This window comes from Cupressus sempervirens, chromosome 9 (genome assembly GCF_028749045.1).
Source record: "Cupressus sempervirens isolate cs-2001-9-10 chromosome 9, ASM2874904v1, whole genome shotgun sequence".
Classification (NCBI taxonomy): Eukaryota; Viridiplantae; Streptophyta; class Pinopsida; order Cupressales; family Cupressaceae; genus Cupressus; species Cupressus sempervirens.
This window is the reverse complement of record NC_143126.1, coordinates 460532501-460553838: the sequence shown is the minus strand read 5'-3', so window position 1 is coordinate 460553838 and position 21338 is coordinate 460532501. Positions and strand designations below refer to the sequence as shown.

The 21338-nt window shown below is 36.8% G+C and overlaps 1 pseudogene; it reads left to right on the top strand.

The window, feature by feature from the left end:
* Nucleotides 1-18313: 18313 nt before the first annotated feature.
* On the top strand, nucleotides 18314-19979 carry LOC149539324 (septin and tuftelin-interacting protein 1 homolog 1 pseudogene; annotated as a pseudogene).
* The last annotated feature ends 1359 nt before the right edge of the window (nucleotides 19980-21338 follow it).

The window sequence follows — 21338 nt, the reverse complement described above, 5'->3', positions numbered from 1 at the left end:
GAGTCCAGGGCCAGCTTAACAATGAGTCTGGCCACACTGGCTTCAGCCAAATGGTTGGTTTGGTGACCAATAGGGGAGGAGATAGCAGCAATGCCCCCTCCCAAGCTATTTCTTATGATTCCACCGCATCCAAAAGGACCAGGGTTCCCCTTAGCCGCTCCATCGAAATTGGCTTTATGCCAGTTTTCAGGGGGGGAGGACCAAGTAGCCTGTTGTCTTCTTTTGATCCTGTCTTCTTTCCTGGTCTTGATTTTCCCTCCGTCCTTTATGTTTCCATCTCTAGTTGTGGAATAGTTCTCTTTCATGAGGCCATCAATTTTCTCTGCTATAATACCCTCAGGAGCTTCTCTGTCTTTGAATATCCTATTGTTGCGCTCCTTCCAGATTCCCTAGCAAAAGTGTGGGATAATCCAGGAACTCAAAATTTGGGATTCCAGGCCTTTATGGTTGCTACTCCACTGAATGAAGAAATCTTGGATACTGGCTGGCGGGCACTAGTAGAAGTTCATATTGGAAGTCAAAAGACTCCACACTCTAGAGGAAAAGGGGTAGTGAATGAAAATGTGATTAACCATTTCCAGGTCATGCTTACAGAGGCAGCATCTACTAGGAATAATTTGGCCTCTCTTGGCTAAATTATCTAGGGTAAGGATTTTGTCTTGCAAGAGGAGCCCAAAGAAAATGTTGATTTTGGGTGTTAATCCAGGGGTCCAGGCCTTGGCCCAAATAGGTTTCTCCCCTGTGCCCACAAGGGAAAGATAGCCTGAGGCTATAGTATAATGGCCTCCAGAAGAGTCTCCCCAGACTAAGGCATCACCTATCTGGTTGATGTTGATAGTGTACAAAGAGGCCATCAAAGGCTCGAGATCCTACGAAAGCTCCGCCAGATTGTGCCATTCATTCCCATTTCTATAGTTCCTAACCAACATACCATATCTGCCTATTGCCTGATCAGCCCACCTGCCAAATGAAGGATGGTTATTGAGAGGTTCCTGAAAAAGCCAGCTGTCCTGCCAAAAAAGGATTTTGTCTCCCATTCCAAATTTCCATTTGGCCCTGGATTTAGCAAGGGGAAGGGCCTTCAAGATACCATTCCAAATGTTAGAACCCAACGGCAGCTTGGCCCCCTGGAAAATGGAGGAGAGAGACAAGCCTCCCAAGTACTTCTCAGCCAAGATGTCCCTACAAACCCCTATGCCTTGGAAGATGCGCCAAGGGAGTTTAGCTAAGAGGGATTGATTGAGGTGAGAAATTTTCCTAATTCCAAGACCTCCCTAGCTTTTGGGCAAGCAAACCTGGTCCCAGGCTACTAGTTGGTATCTCTTGTGGTCATCAGTTCGAGTCTAGAGAAAGTCCCTATGAATCATCTCCATTATGTCCGCAAACTTAACTGAAATCCCAAAGAGACTGAGGGCATAGGTGGGGAGGTTTTGGAGAATCGAGTTAACCAGGGTGCATTTACATGCCTAACTGAGGGTGGCCCCTTTCCAACCAGCAAAGTTTCTTGATGAAGTTGTCGATAATGCTTGTCCAAAAGGAGTCTGGGGGTTTGGATCCTAGAGGAAGCCCAAGATAAGTCGCCAGCAGGGACCCAATGCCACAACCCAGAATTCGAGCAATTTTCCTCTGCCTCTCCAGAGGAGTGTTGAGGAAGAAGACAGAGATCTTATCTAAGTTAATAGCTTGTCCAATACCCCTGGTGTAGGAATTAAGAATGCTTTTGAAGGTCCTAGCCTCCCAAACTGAAGCTTCACCCCCCAAAATCGTGTCATCCACAAATTTCTGATGAGTGAAAGTGGATGGACCCGAAGAAGGCCTCAAACCCACTAAACACCTATCCCGAATCTTCTTCTGGATGAGTTTGCCAAGGCATTCTACCATGATAACAAATAGGACCAGAGAGATGGGGTCTCCTTGCCTTAGACCCCTAGAGGGGGAGAAGAAAGGAGAGGGGTGGCCGTTGACCAGAACCGACAAAGAGGGTGAAGACACAAGCTAGGAGATGAGCTTGCAAACCTGAACATCGAGGCCAAAGGCATGAAGAATAGCAAAGAGGAACTTCCAGTCAACCCTGTCGTAAGCTTTTGACAGGTCCAGCTTAAGAAGGAAGCCTCTTGCCTCAAGAGAGTGGATAACCTCATGAACCGAAACAATTGAATCAAGGATCTGCCTACCTAGGACAAAGCCGGTTTGCTGAGGAGAGATAATCAGAGGGAGAACTCTGAGGAGCCTGGAAGTGAGAACCTTGGCAATGATCTTATAAAAGGAATTGCAGAGGCTAATGGGCCTGAATTTATCCAGAGAATCAGCACAGAGGATCATTATGTAAGTTTATCTAGAGGATTCTTTAAATCATGTTGATGTTCAAGTCTTTATAGTATAAGCCAAGATATATCACTTATATAAAGCCTGACTGAGCAATAGAGTAAAAGATCAAGGAATTTTGAAGTTAATGTTGAGTGATGCTAGTGTCAACTAAGACATAGTAACTATTAAGAAAATCCAGTATTGACCAAGCAATAGTATAGATTGAGTGATAGTATCGATGCTAAGATAGAAGTTCTATAAAGATCGAGTAATTTAGTGATGACTGAGTTTCAGAACTTAGTGATGGTTGAGTGATACTATTTTGAATGTGTATGATAAATTGTGATTTCTAGCCAACTCAGTTGATTTATTGGGATATGGAAATCATGATGAAGATAAGATTGATGAGTTGGATTATTTAATTCAAGGAGAGGATTAGGTAAGTTACATAATTAATTAATTCGATGAGAAGTTTCTAGAAAAGAAAATGAATCTGTTGGATTATATCATAAACCCTAAGAACTATGGTGATCATGGAAAATGGAAAAAGGACTAGAATCACCTATTTAAGGAGGTGTAGAGCCAAACTTTAAAGGGCAAGCGCATGAAGGGTGTAGCATCAAGTGTGAGATGTAAAGAGACAAAGCAAGTAATATGTGTGTGTTTCCAGTAAGAGGGAAAAAGGTTATTGAGGTTGATAAGTGAATCTAAGTAGAAGGCTTAAGTTTGTTGTGAAAAAAAGGGTGATTGCTTGAAGGGTTACCAAGAAAAGATAGAGGTGACAAGGAATGCTTATCAGAGAATCCTTGTAAATAGTTTGTATTGAAATCCTTTTAATCTAAGGTTGACCTAATAGTCATTGAAGGATTTAATAGTATATATAAATCCTTTAGCAAGGTGACATTCTAAATGGAATGATCAGAGTCCTCTAACAAGGCACTCCTAATAGGGTGATTAAATCCTCTAACTAGGTCACATTTAACAGCGTGTATTATAACCTTTAACAGGGTTTGGCTCCTAATAGGGCTTACTTCAAAAGAGTGAAAAAGTGGTGACATATTGCTGGTGGTTTTTTCCAAATTGGGTTTCCACATTAAATCTTAGTGTCAAACTTGTGTTGAATGTTTTATGTTGTTTTACATTTACATGTTTACATTTAAAAAAGTCTGTTATATTAGGATAGTCAACTACTAGTAATTTTTTTTATCAATATATAGTAGAGATCGAGTTATAGTAGGTTATGTAGAACAAATGATGTTTTATTGTTCAAATGATACTTATGGACCTTGAGTAATTGATTCACTCCCCCCCTCCCTCACCCCCCTCTCAATAATTTTAAACATTCTCTCACAAAAGCATGATCATGTACCCAATTACAAAAGAGTCTTTATAAAGTAGAGAAAAAGAGAAAAGCCCATGGGAAAATATCTCCTCCAAAAAGGGATGAAGACTAGTGAAGGATTCAAGAAGCCTCCAAATTAGAGAATGCCCCATAAAATAGGAACAAAGGAATGATCATGAAGAACATCGCTAAGGCATGAAGAAGATGCTAACATTGTCAAAGAGTAACTACTGATCTGAATACTCTCCACTAAAATAGAACATGACCAATAGAGAAAACTATAATAGACATGAGTGCACTCAAATGATACTACTCAAATTAGGAGACAAAAAAATATATACAATTAGAATTAAATATATAGATGGCATATAACACTAAAGCCTAAAGATTTGGTCAATCAAGAGAAGGAAGCATTAGATTTAATAGGAATCCCCTCCACCCTCCCACCCTCCCCTCCCCCCACCCCCACTCACCTGCCCCATAATGCAAACAAGGAAGTGATGAAATGTACATGCAAGTGGATGGCCAACAAGAACTACATGACAAAGAACTAGGAACATCAAGATGCAAAAAAAAAGTACATAATAGTGTAGTAGAAGGATCACTCTCTTGACACATATCATGAAGCTAATTTCATAGAAGGAACACTCACTCAACAAAAGTTCTATAAAAATATCTTTAAAAAAAGAAATTTTTTATTAAAAAAAATTATTAAAAAAACTCTTTTTACTACACCAATTATATTTTCTTTTTTCTTTTTTTGCCTCGTTTTGCATGTTAAGGTCTTGAGGCAAAACACATTTTCTTCAGAGGCTAATTGTGGCTAAAAGTGAAATATTTTATATTGAAATAAATTTTTTTGGGCACTCTAAGCACAATTTGGGAGGTTGGTTTGAACCTAAACTACCTAGAAAAAAATCCACCCCATATCCAACAAAAAACTCTAAAAATTGAAACATTCAAAGCTTCAAAATATTCTTCAACAAAACTAAAGAAAAAGGGCCCAAAATCACTCATTAAGAGAATAGGGTCATACAGATCTAGAGCTCTGGTATTATGTAAGAGTTGAGGAAAAAAGAAACTCCACAACTCCCAAGAATCATCTGCATGCAAACTTGTCACATTAAAAGAGAATAAAAAACCTTTGGAGACCAAAATTCCACGATCTACGAAAGATGAGACATGTTGATATGCAAAAGAAATAATGCAATAGAATCATTTGATACAAGAGAGATCAAACATAATATAGGTGATCAAAACTCTTAAAGGAAACCTAGGTTGCATAATAATATTTAATAAAATAATAAATTATTATATTCCTAAAGTTTAGCTTAAACAATTGATGAAGGGTATTGCCCTTAATATCAAAATGCATAACAAAAATAGAGAAACAAAAATAATTTACCAAGAATAGAAAATGGGCTTTATATTATCTCCAAATGTATGGAATTATAGATTTAAAAAATACAATATGAAAAACCACATAGGTGCCTTCCTTACAATATTCTCCAAAACAGAGCTACAAACCACCACTCAGAACTGTTTGTAGACATTTAGCCCTAACCTTTGAGGTTGACCAATCATAATATTATATTACTATATTACATAGAATTGGCTTAAAATAATTATAATTTATATTTTTCAAGATTGAGGTAGCCCAACTTTTGGAGGTTGTAACTTTTCAACTATTGACCCAATTGGTTATCATAACCCCTTTTTGAAAATATTGGCTTCTCTTCTATAGTGAATAATTTCATAAGTGTCCATCAGTCAAGGATTGGAAAAAAACCATTTGTCAAGGTTTGACCCTAATTCATAGCCTCTAAGGCCTTCAAAATTGAGCTCAAAGATTGTATACCAAATATTCAAACCAAAAATTTGCAATAACTTCGCCAATACATATGATATGGTTGTGAAACTCGATTGGCAAGCCAATATATCTAAGATGAACTTCAAACTATGAAACTAGAACACAATGAGCTTGTATAAATAACTCACTAAGAATAATAGTCTTCTACAAATAGAAACTCTACACTGGAATAACCCTTATTGAAGAGATAAAAACAAAAATATTTTTGGGTGATGTGAGATTTCCCTTGCACCCAAGATTTTGTTGCATCAAACACCTAGGGTAGTTTAAGTAGTGACCATGTCACGTCTTAGGTGTTCAGAGGAAAACCAAGGTTGTTAACCTCCTCCCTTTTTAGCCATAATGAATCTTATACAAGTCATCCTTTCCATTTGACAATATATTCTTTATATGTCATGTTCATTGTGTTTGTACCGACATGATTTTCTAGTATATCCTTGATCCCATTTGTAGCTAAAGTAGTTGCCAAGATGCTCCATTGCACTTCTGTGACCTCATCTTCACCACCTCCTTCATGATATCTTGTCAAATATTATATATTAAATACTCATGAAATACTCAATTTCATGGGCAAATCTACTTCATAGGCATCTACTAATCATGCTTCTTCAGTATCTTACATGGTCCAAACTTCTTCATTTCCAACTTGTTATATTTACCTACTAGAAATTGATCCTTTTTCAAATGAATCATAATTTCATCCCCAACCTAACATTTCTTATGCCTCATTTTCTCATCTTCCTTATCCATGTACTAGATATTCATCTTTGTTATGTTCTTCCTCACCTCCTCATGGATGGATTTTAGGTGTTCTACAAAACCCTCAATAATTCACACTACTTATCTCTCCTTTATCCAACTTCCTCAATTCAGAAGCAATCATGGGACTACTTCCATATACAATCTAGAATGGTGATTTACCCATGCTCCTATTAACAAAATTATTATATAAAAATTTTGCTCTATAGTAAAATCAAATAGCATCATATTGGCTTATCTCCAACCAAACACCTCAGCAAATTCCCCAAGATCCTATTCACAACCTTTGTCTATGCATCACTTTGTGGATGATACAATGAGCTAAACTTTAAATATGTCTTCAACTTCTTCTCAATGTGTGCCAAAAATATCCAATAAATTTAGTGTCTTGATCTAAAACTATGGTCTTTGGTAGACCATGTAGTGTCACCACTTCTCTAAAGAAAAATAAATCCACCACATGAACATCACTAATCTTCTTGTATGGAATGAAAGGTGTCATCTTTGAAAACCTATCATTCGCTATAAAAATTCAATCATGCCCTTGATGGGTCCTAGTAAACCAAGAAAAAAAAATACTCACATCCTCTCACGATTTCTCTGGTATAAGAAATGGTTGATACAACCTTGCATTCTACTTATCTCCTTTCACCATCTAACATATTCTGCAACTTTGTACAAACTTCTTGTCATCTTGTTGCAACTATGACTGATAATAATTCTCACTAACCAAAGTAATGGTTTTATCTCAACCAAAATGCCCATCTAGTCCTCCACTATACTTCTCCTTGATGAGATTATCCCTCATAGAACTTCTTGGAATACATAAATGACTTTCTTGAAATAGAATTCCATCTTGGATGATAAAATCCAACCACTTTATTTTTTCCAAGTGTAATAGGTTATATACAATCTTTCCAAGCTTCACTAAAATTAGGATCATATAGATATAAACTCTCAAGTTCCTTGAACCCAACTACCTCAATCTACATCATTGTCAATAAAAGGTGTCTCCTATTAAGAGCATCAGCAACCTTGTTAGACTTACCACTCTTGTGTTTCATAAAAAATGTGTAACTCTATAAAAACTCAACTGATTTCAAATGTCTCTAATTTTAACTATCCTTGACTATTCAAATACTGTAAAGTTTGATATCAAACGAACTGCTTCAATGTCTCAACTATAGCATAAAATTCATGATCATAAATAGAATATTTTTTTTTGGCCTCATTTAAATTCTCACCAAAACAAGTAATAGGTCTACCTTCTTAGTTAAAGAAATTTCCTATTACATTACCACTAGCATCACAATCTACTTGAAACACCTTATTAAAATTTGGAAGTGCTAAAATAGGTTGCCCTGTAAATTTTTGTTTCAACAAATTAAAACTCTCACCCACTCATGATCCACTTAAACTCTTTCCTATTGCATCTCATTGTTTCAGTCAAGGGTCCACAAACGCTGCTAAAACTCTTGATAAACTTTTTGTAAAATCCAGTCAAACCATGAAAATATCTCACTTCAATAGAAATATCAAGGATAGGCTTTACTTTCTCAGGGTTCATTTTTAGACCTTTTATTGAAATCACAAATCTGAGATACACTAACTCCTTCATAAAACTACACCTTCAAATTAATTAGCGAATTTTCTTCCATCAAATTCTCAAACACCCTATGAATATGTATCATATGCTCCTCCAATGTCTTACTACAGATCAAAATATCCTCTAGATAAATAATAAAAAACTTACCCAAAAATTCTTTTAGTACCTCACTCACGAGCCACATGAAAGTGCTCAGTGCATTGGTTAGCCCAAAAGGCATGACTAACCACTCATATAGTTCTTCATTTTTCTTGAAGGAAGTCTTTCATTCATCTCCTTCTCTAATATGAATATAATGATATCTATTTTTTAGATCTATCTTTTTGAAATACACAACTCCATTCAAAGAATCCATAATGTCATCCATCCTTAGAAAGGAAAATCTGCACTTGATTGTGATCTTATTGATAGCCCTAGAATCTATTCACATCCTTTATTCTCCATTCTTATTTTCTGCTAATACTTATGGTACAATACATGGACTCACATTGTCTTGAATCAACCCCTTCTACAACAACTCTTGTACTTGTATGTTCAACTCTTCATTTTTTGTTAGTGTCATTCTATGTGTTGCCTTATTCAACAAACTAGCTCTTGAAATCAAGTCCATCTAATGACTAATCTTCCTTACTAGTGGTAATCTATTAGACACATTATCAGATACAATATCCTGAAACTCATTCAAAAAATTTACAACATCTACAAGTACATCTTCCACTTCTTCTTTACCATCTTTTGGAATTATAGAAAAACACATATATTCATGCCTTGTACCCTCCAGGAACTTTCTTCCATCAACAAAACTTTTTTTGACATTGCTACATATCTTTTCTTATATATCATGCAATGTCTTTAGCTTATGTCACACTCCATCCTTTGTTGGGAAATAGGTATTTTTACCACCATCATGTACAACACACCTATCAAACTAGCATGACCTAACCAAAAACAAATGACATTCATCCATAGGTATGATATCATATAATATCTCATCATGGTAGCTCTCCATCTTGAACTTCACTAAGCACTATTCATTGATGATGACCTTATGGTCATTCTACACCTAGGTAATCTAATATGGATGAGAACTATTCCACCTCTTAAGCTTTAACTTCATAGCCATCTCTTATGATACCAAATTGTCAATTCTTCCACTATCAATAATCACATCACATCACTTATCCTCACACTTGCACTTGGTGCAAAATAAGCTCCTCATTTTCTCAAGTTCATTCTCACCACTCAATAAGACTCTTCTATTAACTAGGGCCTCTCCTCTCTTAGTATCTTTAGAATGTGATGATTTAGCATATTCATCCACATGTGTGACTCTGGCTTAACCTTCAATGCTCTTATTTGTTCTTCCTTAGCATTGAGGACATTCATAAGCCTTATGACCTTCTTCTCTACAATGAAAATATGTTCCACCAAAGCCTCACCTTCATGATCCATGTCCACTTCCTCTTTGATTCCTATTATTCTAATCATGTAAGTTATTGAAATTTTTTTTCCTTTGATTGTACTACTACTAGCCTCATCCTTCTTTTTCTAATCTTCATTTTGGCCTCCATAAGATCGTTCACTAGATCTTCTCCCATGACCTCTTCCACTTTGCCTACTCTCAAACTTATTTTTAAACTTTTCCTCTACTCTTAAGGAAAAATGGTATTCCTCTTAAATATTGTTCATTATGGCCAAGCTCAACTCCTCTTGAATACTTAGCATCAATCTGTTAAGGTAATGAGCAACTTTCTTCTTGTCAACTTGTGCATGACCTGTCCTGATGCACACTCGGTAGAACTCTTGTGAATACTCCTAAATAGATCTTCTTCTTACTCCAACCCTTTCATTTTCTTGACTAGATCAAGCTCATAATCAATGGGAATTAATTCTCACTTTAATTTATCCAACACTCGATCTCATCTTGTGATTTTCTCCTTTTCTCTTCTATTTTGCTCTAATTGGATCTTTTACACCAAATCCTTGCATGACCCTTTAGTCTAGCCTTCACAAACTTGAGCCTATAAATATCCTCAGTATCTTCATACTCAAAATATTCTTCTAATTCATTGATCCATTCAATTAATCCCTCTCGGTTAAGTTTTCCAAAAATTGTGGGAACCTCAATCTTAGGTCTTTTCCCAATCTTGGAAAGTGCCTTGAAAAGCATTTCTTCCTCTTGGTTCAGAACTTTGTGTTCTCCTTCTTGATTAATATTCCCATCTTATTCTCTTTCTTCATCACTTTCACCTCTCATGATGAGATTTATCCCTTTGTGAATTAGTTCTTGCAATGCTTGCATTTACCACTTGAGGGTTCTAACCTCAGGTGGCACAACTCTAGCTCTTTTTCCACATTTCCTTCCAAGAGGTATTTGCATGTTTACTGTTGAAACCCTAAACTACAATCCTGGTGAAAAATACCTTACAATCAATAATTTTCTTACACACTCATCCTAAATCATAATCCTTATGCAAACTACCTCACAATCAATGAACTATCTACACACTCAAGAACTCCTACTCTAATACCACTTGATGAAAGGTGCTCCCCTTAATACCACAAGCACATAACATAAATACAGAAATAACAACAATTTTGTAGGAACAAAAAATGGGCTTCTTATTATCTCTAAAAGTATGGAATTATAGATTTCATAAATATAATATGCAAAGTTGCATGAGCAACTATCTTACAATATTCTACAAGATAGAGCTACAAACCACCATCTAGAACTACCTAGACAACACTATGAGTCTTCCTTATATAGGAAATTTCTACTACTTGTGAATATTCTAGACATTTAGCCCTATCCATCAAGCTTGACCAATACAAAAATTAAATTGTTTTATTACATAGAATCAACTCAAAATGATTACAATTTATATTTTTCAGGATGTTTGGGTAGCCTAACTTCTAGAGACCATAACTTTCAAACCCTTCACCCAATTGGCTATTATAATCCCTTTTTTGAAAATGATAGCTTTTGTTCTACATCATTCAATTGTGCAAGCGTCTAGAAATCGAGGTTTGACCTCATTTAGGAGCCTCTAAAACCTTCAAAATTGATCTCAAAGCTTGTATACCAAAGGTTTGCAATTACTTCCCCAATACATATGATATGACTATGAAACTTGACTAGTGAGCTGATATATCTAAGATGAACCTCTGGATTTGTGAAATTAGAACATTCTGAGCTCGTATGATGAACTCACTGAAAATACTAAGCTTCAAGAAATAGTAGCTCTACATTGGAATAACCCTTATTGAAGAGACGTAAACACAAATATTCTTGGGTGATGCAAGTTGTCTCTTACTCCCAGGATGCTCCTGCATCAACAATAAAAGAGATAATAAAGAACTTAATAATTAAATCAACATGATTTAATTAATTTAAAAAACACATTATTACTCTAATAATAAAGAGGTCCACATGACATTTTACATGGATCTCCAAAATTACAATGTGCATGTATCAATCCTTGTCCCTTAAGGCTTTGCCTCAAACAAAAGCATAAACTCTATCTTAAACAAACATCATCATTACAAAGATAGTATTATTTATTTTATCATAAAATAAAATTATTAAATTAAAATAAACTATAAAATTGCAAATAAACTCAATCATAATTAATACTTATTTAAAAATTATGTCTACGTGAACCTAAAAGAAGTGTTCACAAAGAACATCCTTGAAAATTTTGAGAAGGAAAATGCACTCTGCTAGGGTTTGTATGGCTTCTAGCTAAATCCTCACTTGTTTTCTACCTGTCATATTGCATTTACTGCAAGAATTATTTTGGGTTATAATGGCCTCGGCCTTCTCTGGCCTAGAAATTAATGTTGGTGTTGGAGCTATTGTTGTTGGAGAAAATGGCTCCACTGAACAAATGCCCACATAATTTTGTTCCAAAGTTTTTCCATGAGGTAACTCCTCTCCTGATATCATTTTGAATGTTAAGGAATTTTACAGCGCATGCACTTGGCTAGAACACAAACCTTGATTGGGTATTTTGTGGGTTGTACTCCTTCTGAAAGCATGTTGGGAGAATGGGTTTCCAATGTTTGGAAACCTTAAGGTGTCCACTATGAAGGCATTCAAAGCCTTAACAAAGGATTTTTCCTCTTTCACTTTGGCAATCCTAGCCAAGCTAAGCATGTATTTATTTAAGGCCCCTGGTCTGTCAGGTCCTCTCTTTTGGTTTTTCAGCATTGGTCTCACAATGTTGTTGTCTTTGATGACCACAAACTTAAGGTTCCCTATGGGTAGAGTTCCTTGGGCTTCTTATCCCATGTTGGTCTTTCCTACAAGCCATTGTGCAAATTTTTGGCAAGGTTGTTTACCTTGAGCTAGACAAGTTTTTCAATGCTTGAACCTAGCATAGGTTTGTGTTGAGGTCGACCTCTCCAAGGACCTCAAATAATCAATGGAAATTCAAATAGGTAGTACCACCTTCACCTAGAAGGTGCTTTACCTAAACCTCTTAAATACCGACTATTAGTGCTAGTCCAAAGAACACAAGATTAAAGATTGTCCATTATTGGAACACAGTCATCCACTAGTCTAGGAAGCCAAACTGGCTCTAGCCACTAAAAAAGATGAATGGACTAGAGTTGTGAAAAAAGGAAAAGGCTCCACTATGGCTAAGGCAAGCTCATTGCCTCAGGATAATGGTCATTCCAACTCAAGCCTGGTGCCACTAGAACCTTCAGTCCCCTTTCTCCTGCCTCTGCCTATTTCAAATCCTAGTGCTCAGGGGAGAGCAGTGTTTATACCCCCGACTCTCGCCCTTCATGGGTTCAAGCACGGCAAGTAGCTTCGATGATTTTTATACATTCCCTCCATCATTCTCATAGCCTAGAATGCCAAGATGAGGTATTTGATAATAGGGAGAAGATACAATGAGTTATCTCTCTTGGAGACCCCTCATTTGATGCCTCCACATTTTTACACAATAGCTTCTCCTCTCTTGGCGATGAGAACGACATGCAAGCTCTATTGCAATGAATTGTCTCTCATGAAATGTGTGGGGGCTAATAGACCTCCCTAGAAAATATTGTGTTCATGATACCAAGCATCGGCTTAGTTATCTTGATGTTCTGTGTCTTCAAGAAGTTAAATTTGTTGGGTTTCTTCTTCACTTAGCTTGTCGTGTTATTTGGTTGAATAGTGCCTTATTTGTTTCTCAACATGAGGTTGGATGAGGTGGTTTTGTCACTCTTCTCTCTCCTTATTTACTTTCATTAGTTATTTTGCATGGCTCTAACTCCCATGCAAATGGTTGTCTTTGTTGTCTTTTCAGGATCATTATTTTGGGATTGTAAACATCAATGCCCCCAATGATTATTTTGAGCATTTACACCTATGGTGTTGGTTAGTGGATCACTTGCCACTTATCGTCTAGGTTTTTTGTGGAGATTTCAATATGGTCAAGCAGGCTACTAATAAGGAGGGGCCTCTTCCTTTTCGATGGGAAGATGGCAAACGAGAAGCATGGTTTTACATGCAAAACAAGTTGGGCCTTTTTTTATCCCAATGTTAACCTTTGCCAATCTCATAGGGTTCAACATACTTGGTCCAAATTTGGAGTTGGATCTGACAAAGTATCAAAGAGTCTGGATAGGGCTATGTTATTGACACAATCCATTTTCTCTTTTTCACATGAATATGCATTACCTGTCACCCCTTTGCCAGATGTGACCTTGTTAGATCATTACCCCATCCTCTTTTCTATCATCTAGCATATAGGTCAACCTCATCCTTGCAAAACTCTTTTTTTCTCAATACTTCCTTATTGTCCCATCTGCCCACTGTTGCCCATATTTTTTGAGTTTGGAACCTGGAGCATAGACCCCACGCCCATGTTGGGTGGATTCAATAGTGGATTTATGCCATCCTCTGTACTGTACAATTTCTTCACATTTATGAGAGACAATTGACCACATACCATAGAAGATCTTACAAAGTCACTACTAAAGATCTATGTATGGCCTCGGAAGCTCTCATCGTGAATCTGTTTGATATGGATTTATAGGTCTGGCTTGCCAACCTTCAACACCAAAAACAAGTTAAAGATAGTTATGTCACTAGAGGAGCTCACATTAAAGCCCATCTCCATTGGCTGGAGGTTGGCAATCAAACTTCTAAGGAATTTTTTAATGTTGTGCAGGCTCATCATTCTGTGGTAGGCATCAAATGCATAAAGGAAAACCAGCAAGCTCTTTCTAACTTTCCTAGCATCCTTTAGGCTTTTGTGTGTCATTATGATAATTTCTTCACTATGCAGGGGCCTTCTACAGTGCATGACAAAGCATTACAAGCCTACATCACCGCTACTCCCAACATGCTTGCTCTAGAGCAATATACCTTTTGTGAGCATAAAATCATGCTTGTTGATCTCTAGGAAGCTATCATCTCCATGGCTGATCATAAAGCCCTTGGATGTGATGGCTTCTTGTGTGAATTTTACAAAGCTCTATGGGAGGACATTGGACCTAATCTACATTAGGTATATCAAGAAGCATACAATTCTCATTCCCTAGGTAGCATTATTAATAAGGGTAATATCAAATTCATACCTAAATTCAATGATCCTGAAGATATATGCAATTGAAGGACCATCACTTTGTTGAATGTCTCTTACAAGAATATTGCCAAGGCTCTCTCCCTTAAAATCTGGTATTTGCTCCCTCAAATTGTTCATCCTGAACATATTGGCTTCATTAAATCCAAATATATTTTGGATAACATTATTGTTGTTTGGGAAGGTATGGAGTGGGCTTGTCAGTCCAAACAATAGGCCTTGTCTCTTTAGATTAGTTTTGCCAAAGTCTATGACCAGATTGAATGGCCTTTCATTTTGGCCATGCTTTAAGCCCTAGGGTTCAGCCTAGTCTTTTTGTAGTCTAGATACTTTTTGATGATGCTTCTACTTGTATTACTATAAATGGTCGGCAATCTAAAGCTTTCAGGCTTTATAGATCTATCTATCAGGGTTGTCCTTTAGCACCTTCTCTTTATGTTTTGGTAGCTAAAGGGTTTGTCTATCTTCTTGCCAATGCTACCTCTCAGGGTCTTGTGTGTGGCATCACTCTCCTAGGTTCCACTTTGCAGATTGTGAATGGCCATTTTGTAGATGGCTCCTTTCTCAGCCTTCTAGAGGATAAAGATAATGTTGCCAGTGCCTTACAATGCTTGGATACTTTTTGCCTTGCCTCTGGGTCTATTATTCAATGGTACAAAACCATTTGCTATAGACAATCCTTCTTGCTAGGCCCTCAATGGTCGTAACATTATGGGTGGAAATGGGTTCAACATGGTGAAATATTTCAATTTTTGGGAATTATGTTTTCTTTTCAAGCATCCCCTGTGGAGTTGTGGAATATTGTCCTAGTGTGGATTGAGAAGAAGTTGGGCTATTAGATCACCAAACCTCTTTGTCTGGCAAGAAAATTTTAGATTTATTCTAAAGTGTTGGTTGCTATGCATTTCTATTACTCCTTGTGTTGGGCCCCTTCTAAAGCTTCATACCTCAAGCTTGAACACCTCCTAAGGGATTTTCTTTGGGCCTCTGATGTTATGCATCATGGCTTTCATAGAGTTTTCTAGTACTTTTGTTGTCTACCCAAAGACTCTGGTGGTCTTTGACTACTTTCCACGTGCAAATAAGGGATTTCCCTCTATGCTACATGGTTCATTCAGTCTCTCACTAATCATGAGGTCTGGAAAATCTTGTTGTGTCATTGCATTTCTTTAGGCTTTTTGGTTAATCAACCAACCTAGAAGGGGATTGGCTTTCAAACCCTTGTTTTGACCACTAAGCTATGTAGATTTAGGGAAAATTTGTTTCTAAAAGCATTTGGAAAGCCTAGGAAGCCACAAGTCATGGCTTCGTTTGGCAGGCAATGAGTTCAAAGATGGGCTCTCTATGAACCAACAAAATGTGTGGCAATCTCCCTTGTTTGTTGTTCAAGGTTTTCCACTAGCTAAAATTCAAGGAGCTAGTGCTTTGCACTTATTTTGAAGGGGAATAAAGACAAAAAAAGATCTCTTTTCCAAGGTTTCTATGAGCCTTCACTCATGGGAGGACCTATAGTTGCAGTTCAAGCTTATCCATCCAAATCAAAAAATAGTTGATCTTCTAGTTACTACAGTGCCTCCCCATCTATTGCACAAGCTTGGTATTCATTCATCTTGCCCATGGTGTAAATATTAGAAGTGGTATCCTACCACTCCTTTGACTAGTTATAAACCTAAGTTGGGCTATTAGTGGCAGGTTCCCCACCTTTTGATGGTTGACACTCTCAACCAACGTTGACATTTGCAGTCCTCTCACAAGACTTGGAGCCTTATAATTTCCATAGTTTGGAAAACTATCATGAAGCCTAAAATAGCTCACTTTTCCTAGTGTCTTCTTTTTCAATGGTTTTCATTGGGCCCTTGGCTTCAATATTTGGGCATTCTATACCCTAGATATCCTTTTTATGGCCAGCCGAAAAGTTTCCTACATATTTTTTGGTTCTACAAACAAGCCTAGAATTATTGACACTAGATTCATGAATTTTTTAAGCCTTTCCACCCAGAGGCCTTTTCCTAGCATATGGTTGTGCTAGGAGATTTGACCAGACTTCCTTTTTAGTACTTCCAGATATGGCATGCTTCCAAAATGCATATTTTATTTACCATCTAGAAGGACTACAATGTTATTTTATTCTCTCATAGCTTTCTTGATATACATGTTGCTATGTACTCTAAAGCATGCATTTGTAGTAATTTCATGATGCATATTTAAGTACGGATAGATAAGGTGGCACTAGAGATAGCTCACCTATAGGAGCTTTTATATCATTGGGGTAATGCCCCTTGTATGGTCACTTGAGTACTACTGAATATCTTATGTGATGATCGTACTCCTGCTCATGGTCATCGGAGAGGCCAGAGTAGTTTAGTGCATCACTCACATACTCCCAAGTCATAGCCTTCTCATCACTCTTCTAGTGTCAATTTTAGTGGTCACCACCACTTGGCCTTGCCTCCACAGAAGATGGGATTGGGATAGTCTCTACCCAGGCTAAAGGGAGTGAAAGAGATAAATGATGTTGTTGTTGCCCCTACTAATGGTTGGGCTCCCCCTGAGCCATCTACCAACCCCATAAAATTTTGGGGTTCTAATGATAAAGACCCTCCCTCACCTGGCACTACTCTTGTAGTCTAAGGACTTTATTTATTATGTTAATGCCTTTTTTATGAATAGTTGTCTTATTCGGCTATGTCTCGAGTGAACTCGCAGGGTGATCTTGTATCCCCTGACCCCATTTTTGTGCATATGTATCTTTAATATTTAATTAATAGGAAACACTACTAGAATTGGCCTCATTTTTTGACGAAAATTGCTCTAATTTTCTACCCAAATTGGTTGAATGATCCACAAATGACCTTGTCGATATTTTTCTCACCAAATTTTGATGAATCCTTATTCATGTCAAACTTTCCATGAAAGTCTTGGTCAAAATTGACACCTACCTTGGCCCATTGTGGTTGTCAAAAAATTTCCATTGTTGGTTGAAACATGTGCCTTATCCAACCAGGATGCTAAACCCATGATAGTATCCTGGTCAGTCATTTCGTCAAAATTTTGACATAGGTTGGTCGAAAGCTCGACCAAACTTGGTTAAGGATTGCAAATAGGTATTTACATTTTTCCATATGAGGTCATCAAAACTTTGACCAATGTTGGTCAAAAAGCCTGGCCCATCCAACTAGGTTGCCAAACCCACATGATACCCTTGTTGGTGAGTTGGTTGAAAGTTCAACTAAGCTTGGTTAAGCTTCAACGAAGTTTGGTCAAAATTTTGACAAAAATAGAAGGTTTTAAAAAAATCACACCTAAAGATAAATATCTAGACTAATCACCAATGACATCCTAGTTGGTGATTAGTCTAGATATTTATCTTCAGGTGTTACTTTGCATTCTTAATACCCAATCCATGAGAAGCCAGTCCATGTATTACTATGGGACAACCTAGTGCTAGAGAGAACGTAAGCTATCTTAGGGTGATGGAGTAGCACCAATTTGAGGCACTTTAGTAGCAACAAGAAGCAGCATCATGATACACTCAACAATAAGCCTCAACTTTCACAGGCAGTGAGATTCATCTAAATAATTCCATGGGTGAACCTTAGTTGAGTTTGAAGGAAGTGATTGAAACATATACACAAGAACATGACATCCAATTTTTCCCTAAAGTGGTATGCACACAAGATAGTCTTCAGGTTTATGGCTTTGGAACTATTAGTATCTATCTAGATTCTATAAAACAATAAGTTCTTGCACAATCTAGCGATAGATGGGTGATTGTATCATTGGAGTAGCTAGTTGAGATACATTGTAATTGAGCTAGAGGAAATCATTGATAAACCAAACATATAATGAAGAGAAAACTTGAAAACTTGAATGTAGAAATGAAAGCTATCGAAGATCAAACACCTATGATAGAGTTACAACACAATGTTAAGTTGATTTTAGATATGGTAGAGGTAGATATTTAGAAGTTTGATTAGAATTTAAGGCTTAAGAGAGAGTCTATGGAAATATACCAAAAGGAGAAGGAACGGCTTCGAAAAGAGACTAGACAACAAAAACAATAGCTAGACAATATAGAGGATATTATGGGAGCACTAGATATAATCTAGGAAAGTGTTGTGGTAGGTACTATGACATTTTAATCACTTGCATGTGTATTTGAGAATTTACAGTCCAAATATCGGGAGGACTACAAGTTGTGCAATTTGTCATGTATTGCATTTGCATTTGCTTTGCTATTGCTTATAAGAGTGTTTCAAAATTGGGAACCACTTCAACATCCTTTGTATGGTTTAGAGGTAATGTCATTATGGTAGAGGCTTCTACAAGGGAATGAACCTCATGATTATGGCATTTACACAGAAGTACAACTTGGTTCTTTAACTCCTTGCACTCAACTCTTCATTGAAGTTATTCTTCCTGTAGTGAGAATAGATGCTACAAATTCTTGGGAGCCAAGGGACCTTGAACCTATGCTACATTTTCTAGAGACATGGGAGGAGTTACTACCATCTTCAGTACTTCGTAACATTCTGGATCATGTAGTGATGCCCAAATTAATAGCAACAGTAGATGCTTGAGATCCTTGCAGGGAGACTGTGCTAATACATGCATGGTTACATCCTTGGCTTCCATTGTTGGGCTAGTGTATATTGGATTCTTTATATCCAACCATTCATTATAAGTTGGGGAATGTGATTCATGCCTAACATGCAAGTGATGCATCTACATATGCAATTTTATCACCTTGAAAATTGTATTCAATCTTGCTAGCTGGGAACAGGTGATTGTTCATTTTATTGTACCTAATCTGATGATAGTTCTACAGGAATTTGTAATCAACCCACCTAATCAGAAACTAGAACAATTTAACTAGGCTATGGCTTGGGCATCTACTATTTCCACTTATCATAAGGTTGCAATGTTGGAGACGACATTTTTTCTAAAGTGGCAGCATGTTTTGTATCATTGGTTTTGTTCAAATCCTAATTTTAATAAAGTAACACATTGGTGTTTAGGGTGGAAAGGACTATTTCTCCCTAAGCTTCTTGCTAAGGAGAGGATAAGAAGTCAACTAAATGTTGTCCTTGAAATGATGTATCAAACTATAGAGGGTATGACTATGGAACAAGCTAGAGCTAGAGAGAATGTAAGCTATCTTAGGGTGATAGAGAAACACCAATTTGAGGCACTTTAGCAGCATTAACATATGCTCAACAAAAAGCCTCAACTTCCATGGGCAATGGGATTCACCTAAAGAATTCCATGGGTGCACCTCAGTTGAGTTTGAAGGAAGTGATTGAAACATATGCACAAGAACATGACATCCAATTTTTCCCTAAAGTGGGATGCACACATGATGGTCTTTAGGTTTATGACTTTGGAACTATCAGTATCTATCTACATTCTATAAAATAACAAGTACTTGCACAATCTAGAGATAGATCGGTGATTGCATCAATGGAGCAACTAGTTGAGATGCATTATAATTGAACTGGAGGAAATCATTGATAAACCAAACATATAATGAAGAGAAAACTTGAATGCTAAAATTTTAAAATGAAAGCTATTGAGGATCAAATACCTATATCAGAGTTACAACACAATGTAAAGCTGATTTTAGATATGGTAGTGGTAGATATTCAAAAGTTTCATCATAATTAAGGCATGAGAGAGAGTTTGTGGCAATATACTAGATATCAGGAGGACTACAAGTTGTGTAGTTTGGCAATATACCTTGTTCCAATTGTGCTTATAATGGCTACAAATGTTCCAATTGAATTTGTGATACCTTCTTAGTATAAATATGAAGAATAAGATTGTTGTCATGAATGAATACAATTAATAAGAAATCAATCCATTGCCTTGAAACTTGAGGATAAAAAAGGGATCAACCATCATACCATGAAGAACTCCTGCATATTGTAGTGTGATTGTTGACATTCCAGTCAAGTTTTTTTATTATTGATACACACAATTAATTAGATGATTAGCAGCTACTGAGCTCATCTTGTAGTTTACAATGTTAACCAAGTAATGCAGGCTCTACTGAGTTCTACAGTTGCTACTAAGTTCCAGGAACAATATTCAATTTGCACTAAGTAGTATCTACCAAGTTGGTGATTATCAGTGTGAATCAAGCTTCATAGTGTTTACCAAGTTTCTCAGTGCAAACTGAGCTTCATAGTATTTACCAAGTTTGCAACTTTAGTAATGTGAATCCACTGTTGACTAAGCTATGCAGTTTCAACCAAGTGATTTAGTTTATACCGAGCTCACAGTGATAGTGTTGACTGAGCTATGCAGTGTCAACCAAGTGATTCAATTTATATGCCAATTTTTATAGTGTTCATTGAGTCACCAGTGCATATCAAGTTTAGACTACTTAGAAATGATTAGTATGAGTTGAGCTTCTATGTCTACCAAGTGCATGACGATGCCGATCGTTTACAATGGTTGTCGATTGTCAGAACCTCACTGAGTTTGTGTTTAGAACCCAAGTACCTAAAGTTGGGTTGACTTTGTGTATTTTGGTGAAACTTGTATTGTAGCTGACTTTGATGAACTATAATTTGGATCGGTATATATGTAATGTATTATATCACATCCAAAGAAGAAGATATATAGAGATATAAGAAGTATGAATATATGAGAAGTAGAAGTGTGAAGAGAAAAGGCTATAGCAGTATAAGGAGCAGCAAAGTTTTATCTATCATAGTAAGGTGATCATTACAAAGGAATCTCATTCAACAAATCAAAGTTGCAAACTAGAGATCAACCACTAGTTCATCCTAACAGGTGGAACAGTTAAATACTTTCACAAGGTAGACTTAATAGTCTTTTGTAAATCTTTTTACTGAGTACCTACTT